This window comes from Oncorhynchus masou, unplaced genomic scaffold (assembly GCF_036934945.1).
Source record: "Oncorhynchus masou masou isolate Uvic2021 unplaced genomic scaffold, UVic_Omas_1.1 unplaced_scaffold_1389, whole genome shotgun sequence".
Lineage (NCBI taxonomy): Eukaryota > Metazoa > Chordata > Actinopteri > Salmoniformes > Salmonidae > Oncorhynchus > Oncorhynchus masou.
Window position 1 is genome coordinate 85,146 of NW_027003812.1, and position 12,373 is coordinate 97,518.

General features: G+C 48.1%; 1 protein-coding gene across 1 annotated transcript in view; it reads right to left on the reverse strand.

The window, feature by feature from the left end:
• Positions 1 to 12,373, reverse strand: part of LOC135530593 (copper-transporting ATPase 1-like) — a 59,406-nt gene that overhangs the window by 25,850 nt on the left and 21,183 nt on the right. The gene's annotated exons all lie outside the window — the stretch shown is intronic.

Sequence of the window (12,373 nt, forward strand, 5' to 3'; positions counted from 1 at the left end):
ATATTTCTGCAGTATTGAAGTTCCCAAGAACACAGTAGCCTCCATCATTCTTAAATGGAAGAACTTTGGTGCCACCAAGACTCCACATAGAGCTGGCCGCCCAGCCAAACTGAGCAATCAGGGGAGAAGGGCCTTTATCAGGGAGGTGAACAAGGACCCAATGGTCACTCTGCAGCACTCACACACCAATCAGGTCTTTATGGTAGTGGCCAGACGGAAGCAACTACTCAGTAAAAGGCACATGACAGCCCACATGAATTTTGGTAAAAGGCATCTAAAGGATTCTCCGACCATGAGAAACAAGATTCTCTGGTCTGATGAAACCAAGATTGAACTCTTTGTCCTTAATGCCAAGTGTCACGTCTAGAGGAAACTTGGCACCGCTCATTACCTGGCCAATACCATCCCTACGGTGAAGCATGGTGGTGGCAGCATCATGCTGTGGGGATGTTTTTCAGAGGCAGGGACTGGGAGACTAGTCAGGATAGAGGGAAAAATGAACAAAGCAAAGTACTGAGAGAACTTTGATGAAAACCTGCTCTAGAGCACTCAGGACCTCAGACTGGGGCGAAGGTTCACCTTCCAACAAGACAATGACCCTAAACACACAGTCAAGACTATGCATAGTCACTTTACAAATTACCTCGACAAACCTGTACCCCGCACATTGACTTGGTATTGGTAACCTCCTGTATATAGCCTCGTTATTGTTATGTCATTTTCTTGTGTTCAATTGGATTTGATTCGAAAACAAGTCTCTGAATGTCCTCGAGTGGCCCAGCCAGAGCCCAGATTTGAACCCGATCAAACATCTCTGGAGAGACCTGAAAATAGCTGTGCAGTGATGCTCCCCATCCAGCCCAACAGAGCTTGAAAGGATCTGCAGAGAAGAATGGGAGAAACTCCCCAAATACAGGTGTACCAAGCTTGTAGCAGCATAAGGTTTAGAATTTTTATACATTTGCAAACATGTCTAAAAACCTGATTTTGCTTTGTCATTATGGGATATTGTATGCAGATTGAGGGGGGGTAATCAATTCTCTCTCTCCTAACGTTCTTTATTCTGTCCTTGGTCCTTTATTTCAATTTTATTTTCTATGGTGGAGGGTTAATGCACTATTTGTTTTAGCGGTATCCACAGCTTTTTTCAAAGTTAGGGTGGAGGAGTACAGAGTTAGTTTCCTGGGGTTTGGAAGGTGTGGTGTGCGCGATGGCTTCTCAGCCTAGCACTGTCGATACGGCATGGATTCAGGTGTGTTCCTGAGAATGGAGTTAAAGTGGAGGAGGTTCTGCTTGCAGTCGGTGAACAGGTAGGAGCTGAATTTATACATTCCGCTTCTAGAATCAACAAAGCTGTGGTTGTGTTCATGAAAAGAGACAATTTGGTTGGTAGGCTAATTGCTAGTGGAATATTTGTAAGGTTTTTTTCCCACCTCTTTCTACCCCTTTGACAAGGGTGGTAGTTGCAAATTTGCCTCCGTTTATTACGGAGAATCAAATCAGGAAAGAGCTGAGTCGTTTTGGTAAGTTTGCTAGCGGTTTTCGTGTACTGTCAGCAGGCTTTCAGGCAGATGCCGTTAAGCACGTTGTTTCGTTCCGGAAGCAAGTGTTTATGTTTCTGAATAACAATGAGCAACAGCTAAATGTGCATTTTAAAGTGAAGCATGGTGAGGGGCTCTACACAGGGTTTGCCAGCACAGATAGCCTACGTTGTTTTGAGTGTGGGGCCGTAGACAAGGTGAGGGCACAAGCGCCAGTGGGGGAAATCGAGGTCACCGTGCAGGGGGCAATGAGATGCAGACAGCAGAGACTGGGCCTAGTCATGCCAGGGATGATGGTGTAGATGAGGCTGGGCCTAGTCATGCAAGAGATGGGGGTGTAGATGAGACTGGGTCTAGTCATGTTATGGATGGTGGTGTAGATGTGACTGGGTCTAGTCATGTTATGGATGGTGGTGTAGATGTGACTGGGTCTAGTCATACAAGAGATGGTGGTGTAGATGAGGCTGGGTCTAGTCAGGTTATGGATGGTGGTGTAGATGAGGCTGGGTCTAGTCAGGTCATGGATGGTGGTGTAGATGATGCTGGGTCTAGTCAGGTTATGGATGGTGGTGTAGATGAGGCTGGGTCTAGTCATGCTATAGGTGGTGGTGTATTTGTGACTGGGTCTAGTCATGTTATGGATGGTGGTGTAGATGTGTCTCCTGACCCCTCCTGTCTCAGCCTCCAGTATTTATGCTGCAGTAGTTTATGTGTCGGGGGGCTGGGGTCAGTTTGTTATATCTGGAGTACTTCTCCTGTCCAATTCGGTGTCCTGTGTGAATCTAAGTGTGCGTTCTCTAATTCTCTCCTTCTCTCTCTCGGAGGACCTGAGCCCTAGGACCATGCCCCAGGACTACCTGACATGATGACTCCTTGCTGTCCCCAGTCCACCTGGCCGTGCTGCTGCTCCAGTTTCAACTGTTCTACCTTATTATTATTCGACCATGCTGGTCATTTATGAACATTTGAACATCTTGGCCATGTTCTGTTATAATCTCCACCCGGCACAGCCGGAAGAGGACTGGCCACCCCACATATGCTCTCTCTAATTCTCTTTCTTTCTCTCTCTCGGAGGACCTGAGCCCTAGGACCATGCCCCAGGACTACTTGACATGATGACTCCTTGCTGTCCCCAGTCCACCTGGCCGTGCTGCTGCTCCAGTTTCAACTGTTCTGCCTTATTATTATTCGACCATGCTGGTCATTTATGAACATTTGAACATCTTGGCCATGTTCTGTTATAATCTCTACCCGGCACAGCCAGAAGAGGACTGGCCACCCCACATAGCCTGGTTCCTCTCTAGGTTTCTTCCTAGGTTTTGGCCTTTCTAGGGAGTTTTTCCTAACCACCGTGCATCTACACCTGCATTGCTTGCTGTTTGGGGTTTTAGGCTGGGTTTCTGTACAGCACTTTGAGATATCAGCTGATGTACGAAGGGCTATATAAATAAATTTGATTTGATTTGATTTGATTTAGATGTGACTGGGTCTAGTCATGCTATAGATGGTGGTGTAGACGAGGCAGGGTCTAGTCAGGTTATGGATGGTGGTGTAGATGAGGCTGGGTCTAGTCAGGTCATGGATGGTGGTGTAGATGATGCTGGGTCTAGTCAGGTTATGGATGGTGGTGTAGCTGAGGCTGGGTCTTGTCAGGTTATAGATGATGGTGTAGATGAGGCTGGGTCTAGTCATGTTATAGATGGTGGTGTAGATGAGGCTGGGTCTAGTCAGGTTATGGATGGTGGTGTAGACGAGGCTGGGTCTAGTCATGTTATGGATGGTGGTGTAGATGATACTGGGTCTAGTCAGGTTATGGATGATGGTGTAGATGATGCTGGGTCTAGTCAGGTTATGGATGATGGTGTAGATGATGCTGGGTCTCGTCAGGTTACGCCAGTGGATGAGGAGAGTATAGTTGGGAAGTGTAAGAGCGGAAAAGGAAAAAGGGGTGTGGTCAAAAGCACCATGGTACCTTTGCCTTGTGCGGAGGCCCTGACCAGAGAGGAAGGGCTGGTGGTCAGGATGAGAGATGGAGATGAGGAAAGTGAATCTGAGGAAGAGGACGATGAGAAGTCTTTTTTCCCCTCCTCTTCAATGGGTCCGGAGCTGACAGCCAGTCACGCAGGAGGGTCAAAGTACACGTTAAGGGAACTGACAAGGTTCCTGAATGAGACCAAGGGGAAAAAAGTTCATGTTGACGCTTTTTTTTCTTATCCGAGAAAGTTTGTAAGATCAGCACAACATGCTATGAAAAATGAGGGGCATGGTGTCCTCTCACCCAGGAAATGGTTTAGGAAGTGGGTCACAACAGGAAACAGTTCAGGTTGAGGAAGTGGCTCACAACAGGAAATGGTTTAGGTTGAGGAAGTGGCTCACAACAGGAAACAGTTTAGGTTGAGGAAGTGGCTCACAACAGGAAATGGTTTAGGTTGAGGAAGTGGCTCACAACAGGAAATGGTTTAGGTTGAGGAAGTGGGTCACAACAGGAAATGGTTTAGGTTGAGGCAGTGGGTCACAACAGTGCGTAAAGGTCGACCTTCAGACACTGTTTAGTTGTATAGTTTCTTTCTGACACTGGGACTTTTTGAGCTTTCCTATTGGTCTCTTTCTTTGCTGGCTTTTCTCCCACTTCTTATGGAGACTCTGCAGGTAGACTCGCTCAATATAAATGGAGACTTCTTATGGAGACTCTGCAGGTAGACTCGCTCAATATAAATGGAGACTTCTTATGGAGACTGCAGGTAGACTCGCTCAATATAAATGGAGACTTCTTATGGAGACTCTGCAGGTAGACTCGCTCAATATAAATGGAGACTTCTTATAAAGACTCTTCAGGTAGACTCACTCAGTATAAATGGAGACTTCTTATGGAGACTCTTCAGGTAGACTCGCTCAATATAAATGGAGACTTCTTATAAAGACTCTTCAGGTAGACTCGCTCAATATAAATGGAGACTTCTTATAAAGACTCTTCAGGTAGACTCACTCAGTATAAATGGAGACTTCTTATGGAGACTCTGCAGGTAGACTCACTCAATATAAATGGAGACTTCTTATAAAGACTCTTCAGGTAGACTCACTCAGTATAAATGGAGACTTCTTATGGAGACTGTGCAGGTAGACTCACTCAATATAAATGGAGACTTCTTATGGAGACTCTTCAGGTAGACTCACTCAATATAAATGGCACCAGAGATGCGGGGAAGAGGAGTGTGTTGGGTGAATATGTAAAACTAAAAAAAGTACAGGGGTTGTTTCTGCAGGAGACGCATAGTGATGTGGTGAATGAAGTCGATTGGGGGCTCTGGTGGAAAGGGGCAAGTGTGTTGAGCCATGGGACAAATGCAGGTGCAGGTGTGGCAGTCCTTTTTGTACCGGGTCTGTCTGTAAGAATTTGCTCCTCAAAGGAGGTGTATAGGGGTATGCTGCTTGTTGTAAAGGCAGAAATTAACATCATGGGTTTTATCTTTATAAACGTGTATGCACCTAACACAGGCAGCAAGAGGGGGATTCTATTTGGTAGTCTTAGACAGGAACTCTCACAGGTAGCGCCTGAGGAGACGCTGGTGGTCGGAGGGGACTGGAACTCTCACAGGTAGCGCCTGAGGAGACGCTGGTGGTCGGAGGGGACTGGAACTCTCACAGGTAGCGCCTGAGGAGACGCTGGTGGTCGGAGGGGACTGGAACTCTCACAGGTAGCGCCTGAGGAGACGCTGTTGGTCGGAGGGGACTGGAACTCTCACAGGTAGCGCCTGAGGAGACGCTGGTGGTCGGAGGGGACTTGAACTCTCACAGGTAGCGCCTGAGGAGACGCTGGTGGTCGGAGGGGACTGGAACTCTCACAGGTAGCGCCTGAGGAGACGCTGGTGGTCGGAGGGGACTGGAACTTCACAGGTAGCGCCTGAGGAGACGCTGGTGGTCGGAGGGGACTGGAACTCTCACAGGTAGCGCCTGAGGAGACGCTGGTGGTCGGAGGGGACTTGAACTCTCACAGGTAGCGCCTGAGGAGACGCTGGTGGTCGGAGGGGACTGGAACTCTCACAGGTAGCGCCTGAGGAGACGCTGGTGGTCGGAGGGGACTGGAACTCTCACAGGTAGCGCCTGAGGAGACGCTGGTGGTCGGAGGGGACTGGAACTCTCACAGGTAGCGCCTGAGGAGACGCTGGTGGTCGGAGGGGACTGGAACTCTCACAGGTAGCGCCTGAGGAGACGCTGGTGGTCGGAGGGGACTGGAACTCTCACAGGTAGCGCCTGAGGAGACGCTGGTGGTCGGAGGGGACTGGAACTCTCACAGGTAGCGCCTGAGGAGACGCTGGTGGTCGGAGGGGACTGGAACTCTCACAGGTAGCGCCTGAGGAGACGCTGGTGGTCGGAGGGGACTGGAACTCTCACAGGTAGCGCCTGAGGAGACGCTGGTGGTCGGAGGGGACTGGAACTCTCACAGGTAGCGCCTGAGGAGACGCTGGTGGTCGGAGGGGACTGGAACTCTCACAGGTAGCGCCTGAGGAGACGCTGGTGGTCGGAGGGGACTGGAACTCTCACAGGTAGCGCCTGAGGAGACGCTGGTGGTCGGAGGGGACTGGAACTCTCACAGGTAGCGCCTGAGGAGACGCTGGTGGTCGGAGGGGACTGGAACTCTCACAGGTAGCGCCTGAGGAGACGCTGGTGGTCGGAGGGGACTGGAACTCTCACAGGTAGCGCCTGAGGAGACGCTGGTGGTCGGAGGGGACTGGAACTCTCACAGGTAGCGCCTGAGGAGACGCTGGTGGTCGGAGGGGACTGGAACTCTCACAGGTAGCGCCTGAGGAGACGCTGGTGGTCGGAGGGGACTGGAACTCTCACAGGTAGCGCCTGAGGAGACGCTGGTGGTCGGAGGGGACTGGAACTCTCACAGGTAGCGCCTGAGGAGACGCTGGTGGTCGGAGGGACTGGAACTTCACAGGTAGCGCCTGAGGAGACGCTGGTGGTCGGAGGGGACTGGAACTCTCACAGGTAGCGCCTGAGGAGACGCTGGTGGTCGGAGGGGACTGGAACTCTCACAGGTAGCGCCTGAGGAGACGCTGGTGGTCAGCCGGGACTGGAACTGTACAATGGATTTTACGAAAGACAGAAATGGGGAAGAGCCTCATTCAGTGTCAGTGGGAGTGTTAAGGGACATCATTAATCAGTTCGAACTAGTGGATGTTTGGAGAACTAAACATCCCAACACAAGACAGTAATAATGGGTGAAGGTCTTTGGGGCTAGGGTGAGTGCAGCCCAACTTGATCTGTTTTACATGTCCAGGAATCAGAGCAATAGGCTGTTGGGCTCTACCATTCTCTCTGTGGGTTTTTCGGATCACCACATAACCATGGCTCGGCCGTCTATTTCACCTGGGTCCCGGCAGGCATCCTATTGGAAGTTTAATGTAAATCTCTTACAAAATTCCACTTTTTTTCAGGTTTCCAGACATTTTGGAAAAGGTGGGGGCGGCGAAGAGAGGAGTATGAGTCTCTGAGTCAATGGTGGGATGTGGGGAAAGTCCAAATGTGTCTTTTCTGTCAAAAGTACACAGCTCTCTCATCCTCAGAGGCTAGGAGAGTATTGGGGGAACTAGAGTGTTGTATTAGTGAGATGGAGATAGAGATGGTGGGACAAGGCAATGTAGGCCTCCAGGCTAATTTAGCTGAATTACGTAGGGACCTGGGTAGTTTCTTCCAGGTTAAAGCAAAGGGAGCACTTGTAAGAGCTAGGTTCTCCATGCTCAAGGAGATGGATGCTCCCAGCTCCTCCTTTGGTTTGGAAAGACAGTGACGAAGCCAAGGGTAAGCAGTGTCTAGGGCTGTCAGCTGGATGGGGGTGACCTCTGTGGTGGGGGAGATGCGGGAGCAGACTGTGGGGTTTTATACTGAGTTGTATAGGGCAGAAATGTGTGATCCTATGTGTGCCCAGGTCTTGTTCGCAGAACTCCCTAAACTCTCTCTGGCACAGAGGGATGAAATGGACATTCCTCTGTTGTCCCGGTAACTGGCAGAGGCAGACCCAGATATCCCCCCGGTCGTGCACCGGGGGTCGATGGACTTCCAGTGGAATTTTATAAAAAATTATGGGGAATAATTGGACAGGACTTCTTTTGCGTGTTTCATGAATGCGTCGGGGTAGGAGAGTTGCCGATGAGCTGCCGTCAGGCGGCTCTGACTCTCCTGCCCAAAAAAGTGGACTTGTGTGAACTTAAGAACTGGAGGCCTGTGGCATTACTCTGTGTGGACTACAAGATATTTGCCAAAGTCCTCTCTAACAGACTGACAACCCATTTGAACTCGATAGTACATAAGGACCAAACATATTGTGTACCAGGACGCTCAATCAGGGACAACTTGTTCTTAATCAGGGACATGTTGACTTGTTGTGAGGTTCTAAGGTGAACTTTGGACTGGTCTCTTTAGATCAAGAGAAGGCTTTTCATAGAGTGGACCATGAGTATCTGTTTAATGTGATGTCTGTTTGGGTTTGGGAAGAGTTTTTTGACCTGTGTGAAGCTGTTGTTTGCTGGGGTGTCAGGGGTGGGAGGTAAAGCCCTCTACGACCTCTGTGTTAAGGTCAGGAACATTAGGAGCCTAACAGGAGTGAAGGCATATCAGCGGCAGGGGGTATGTGGGGCGGAGAGTATGGTGGGTTTTAGATAGAGGGGGCTCTACAAATCCCCAGTACCAAAGAGGTCAGGGGACCTCCAGTGGAGGGTTCTTCCCTGGCCACTAACAGCTGGTTGGTACGGGTTGAACCTTGAATCGGGCAGGGGTGTCCTTTCTGTCTTATGAAAGAAACTGTGATTCATGTGTCTTCTGTGCGTCAGGTTAATGTCATTAATGTCTCTGTTGGAATGTCTGTGTGAGAGGTTGGGGGTGGTTTTTACTGTTGGGATGTTTATAATGGGATACAGGTATTCAAATAAGGAGAAGGCCAAAATGTGTTTTGTTGAATTTTCTGTTTGCTCAGGCAAAGTTAACTATTTGTCTAACAAGGAGGAACAGGGTCAAAGGTGGGGGGGGGGGGATAACAGACCCTTTACTATTGTTTAATGGGATGGTCTGAGTTTGAGTTCTATAGAATGATAAAAAATGTGGAGTTGTTTCAAGAGATATGGCGTGTTGGCGGGGACCGTCTGTATAGCTGTTTTGGATATACGGTTGGAGAAGTGGTGTGTTTTTTGGGGGGATTGTGATGTTTTGTGTCATGTGGTAGATGGAAAGGTGAGTATGGTACATGTATGCAGCACAGGATATATTTTGGTGTTTTATTTTTAAGGGGGGGGGGGTGGTGAGTTTTTAAATGACATGAGAAAGTTTAATTAAAGAAAGTCTCTCTCTCTCTCAGCAGATGTTAATGCGAGTGTAGTGAAAAGCTTGTACTTCTAGTTACAAAAGTGCAGTAATATCTAACAAGTAATATAACAATTCCCCAACAACTAGGGGTGAATGAGAACATGTACATATACAGTTGAAGTCGGAAGTTTACATACACCTTAGCCAAATACATTTGAATTCAGTTATTCACAATTCCTGACATTTAATCCTAGTAAAAATGCCCTGTTTCAGATCAGTTAGGATCACCACTTTATTTTAAGAATGTCAGAATAATAGTAGAGAGAATTATTATTTCAGCTGTTATTTTATTTGGTTTACATACACTCAATTAGTATTTGGTAGCATTGTCTTTCTATAGGACAATCTATAGGATTGAGGTCAGGGCTTTGTGATGGCCACTCCAATACCTTGTTGTACTTAAGTAATTTTGCCACAACTTTGGAAGTATGCTTGGGGTCATTGTCCACTTGGAAGACCCATTTGAGACCAAGCTTTAACTTCCTGACTGATGTCTTGAGATGTTGCTTCAATACATCCACATCATTTGCCCTTCCTCATGACGGCATCTATTTTGTGAAGTGCACCAGTACCTCCTGCAGCAAAGCACCCCCACAACATGATGCTGCCACCCCCGTGCTTCACAGTTGGGATGGTGTTCATCGCCTCCCCCTTTTTCCTCCAAACATAACGATGGTCATTATGGTCATACTGTTCTATTATTGTTTCATCAGACCAGAGGACATTTCTCCAAAAAGTACAATCTTTGTCCCCATGTGCAGTTGCGAACCGCAGTCTGGCTTTTTTATGGCGGTTTTGGAGCAGTGGCTTCTTCCTTGCTGAGCGGCCTTTCAGGTTATGTCAATATAGGACTCATTTTACTGTGATACTTTTGTACCTGTTTCCTCCAGCATCTTCACAAGGTCCTTTGCTGCAGTTCTGGGATTGATTTGCACTTTTCGCACCAAAGTACGTTCATCTCTAGAAGACAGAACGTGTCTCCTTCCTGAGCGGTATGACGACTGCGTGGTCAATGATGTTTATATTTGCGTACTATTGTTTGTACAGATGTACGTGGTACCTTCAGGCGTTTGGGAATTGCTCCCAAGGATGAACCAGACTTGTGCAGGTCTACAATTTGTTTTCTGAGGTCTTGGCTGATTTATTTTGATGACGTCAAGCAAAGAGGCACTGAGTTTGAAGGAAGGCCTTGAAATACATCCACAGGTACACCACCTCCAATTCACTGAAATTATGTCAATTAGCCTATCAGAAGCTTCTAAAGCCATGACATCATCTTCTGGAATTTCCACGCTGTTTAAAGGCACAGTCAACTTAGTGTATGTAAACTTCTGACCCACTGGAATTGTGATACAGTGAATTATAAGTGAAATAATCTGTCTGTAAACAATTGTTGGAAAAATTACTTGTATCATGCACAAAGTAGATGTCCTAACCGACTTGCCAAAACTATAGTTTGTTATCAAGAAAATTGTGGAATGGTTGAAAAACAAGTTTTCATGACTCCAACCGAAGTGTATGTAAACTTCCGATTTCAACTGTAGGTATATGGATGAGCGATGGCCGAGCGGCATGGGTAAAATACAGTATATACACGTGAGTAATGAGAGATATGTAAACATTATTAAAATGCCATTGTCTAAAATGGCATTGTGACTAGTGATCCATTTATTAAAGTGTCCAGTGATTGGGTCTCAATGCAGGCAGCAGCCTCTGAGTTAGTGATGGCTGTTTAACAGTCTGATGGCCTTGAGAAAGAAGCTGTTTTTCAATATCTCTAACCCAGCATTGATGCACCTGTACTGACCTCGTCCTGGATGATAGTGCTGTGAACAAGTTGTGCAGACTGCAGCACCACTCTCTGTAGAGCCTTGCGGTTGAGGGTGGTGCAGTTGCCGTACCATGCTGTGACACAGCCCAACAGGATGCTCTCGATTGTGCATCTGTAACAGTTTGTCAGGGTTTTAGGTGACAAGCCAAATTTATTCAGCCTCCTGAGGTTGAAGAGGCGCTGTTGCGCCTTCACCACACTGTCTGTGTGGGTGGACCATTTCAGTTTGTCTGTGATGTGTACGACCAGGAACTAAACTTTCCACCTTCTCCACTGCTGTCCCTTCGATGTGGATAGGGGGGTGCTCCCTCTGCTGTTTCCTGAAGTCAACGATCCTCTCCTATGTTTTGTTGACGTTGAGAGAGAGAGGTTGTTTTCCCGACAACATTCTCCGAGTGCCCTCACCTCCTCCCTGTAGGCTGTCACATTGTTGTTGGTGATCAAGCCCACTACTGTTGTGTCGTCTGCAAACGTGATGATTGAGTTGGAGGCGTGCATGGCCACACAGTCATGGGTGAATAGGGAGTACAGAAGGGGAATGAACACACACCCTTGTGGGGCCCCAGTATTGAGGGTCAGCGAAGTGGAGATGTTGTTTCCTACCATCACCACCTGGGGGCGGCCCATCAGAAAGTCCAGGACCCAGCTGCACAGGGCAGGGTTGAGACCCAGGGCCTCCAGCTTGATGATTAGCTTGGAGGGTACTATGGTGTTGAATGCTGAGCTATAATCAATGAATATCATTCTTACATAGGTATTATTTTTGTTCAGATGGGATAGGGCAGTGTGATGGCGATTGTGTCATCTGTGGACCTGTTGGGGTGGTATGCAAACTGAAGTGGGTCTAGGGTGGCCGGTAAGGTGGTGGTGAAAGGATCCTTGACTAGCCTCTCAAAGAACTTCACGATGACAGAAGTGAATGCTACAGGGCGATAGTCATTTAGTTCAGTCATTTTTGCCTTTTTGGGTACAGGAACAATGGTAGCCATCTTGAAGCATGTGTGGACGACAGACTGGGATAGGGAGCGATTGAATATGTCCGTAAACACATCAGCCAGCTGGTCTGCACATGTTCTGAGGACGCGGCTCGGGGTGCCATCTGGGCCAGCAGTTTTGCGAGGTTTAACATGTTTAAATGTTTTATTCACGTCAACCACAGAGTGGGAGAAGGGGGGGCAGTCTTTGATAGCGGGCAGCAACAGTGGCACTGTATTATCCTCAAAGCGGGGAAATGTGTTTAGTTTGTCTGGAAGAGTGATGTCAGTGTCCGTGATGTGGCTGGTTTTCTCTTTGTAGTCCGTAATTGCCTGTAGACCCTGCCACATACGTTTCGTGTCGGAGTCGTTGAATTGCGACTCCACCATGTCCCTGTACCGGCATTCCTCTTGTTTGATTGCCTTGTGGAGGGAATTACTGCACTGTTTATATTCAGACATATTCCCAGACCTCTTTCCATGATTAAATGCGGTGGTTCGTAGTTTCAGTTTTGCGCGAATTCCGCCATCCATCCAGTTTCTGGTTAGGGTAGGTTGTAATAGTCACCGCCTGTCTCCCTCTCTCCGCCTATGTCTCCCTCTCTCCCCCTCTCCGCCTATGTCTCCCACTCTCCGCCTATGTCTCCCTCTCTCCCCCTCTCCGC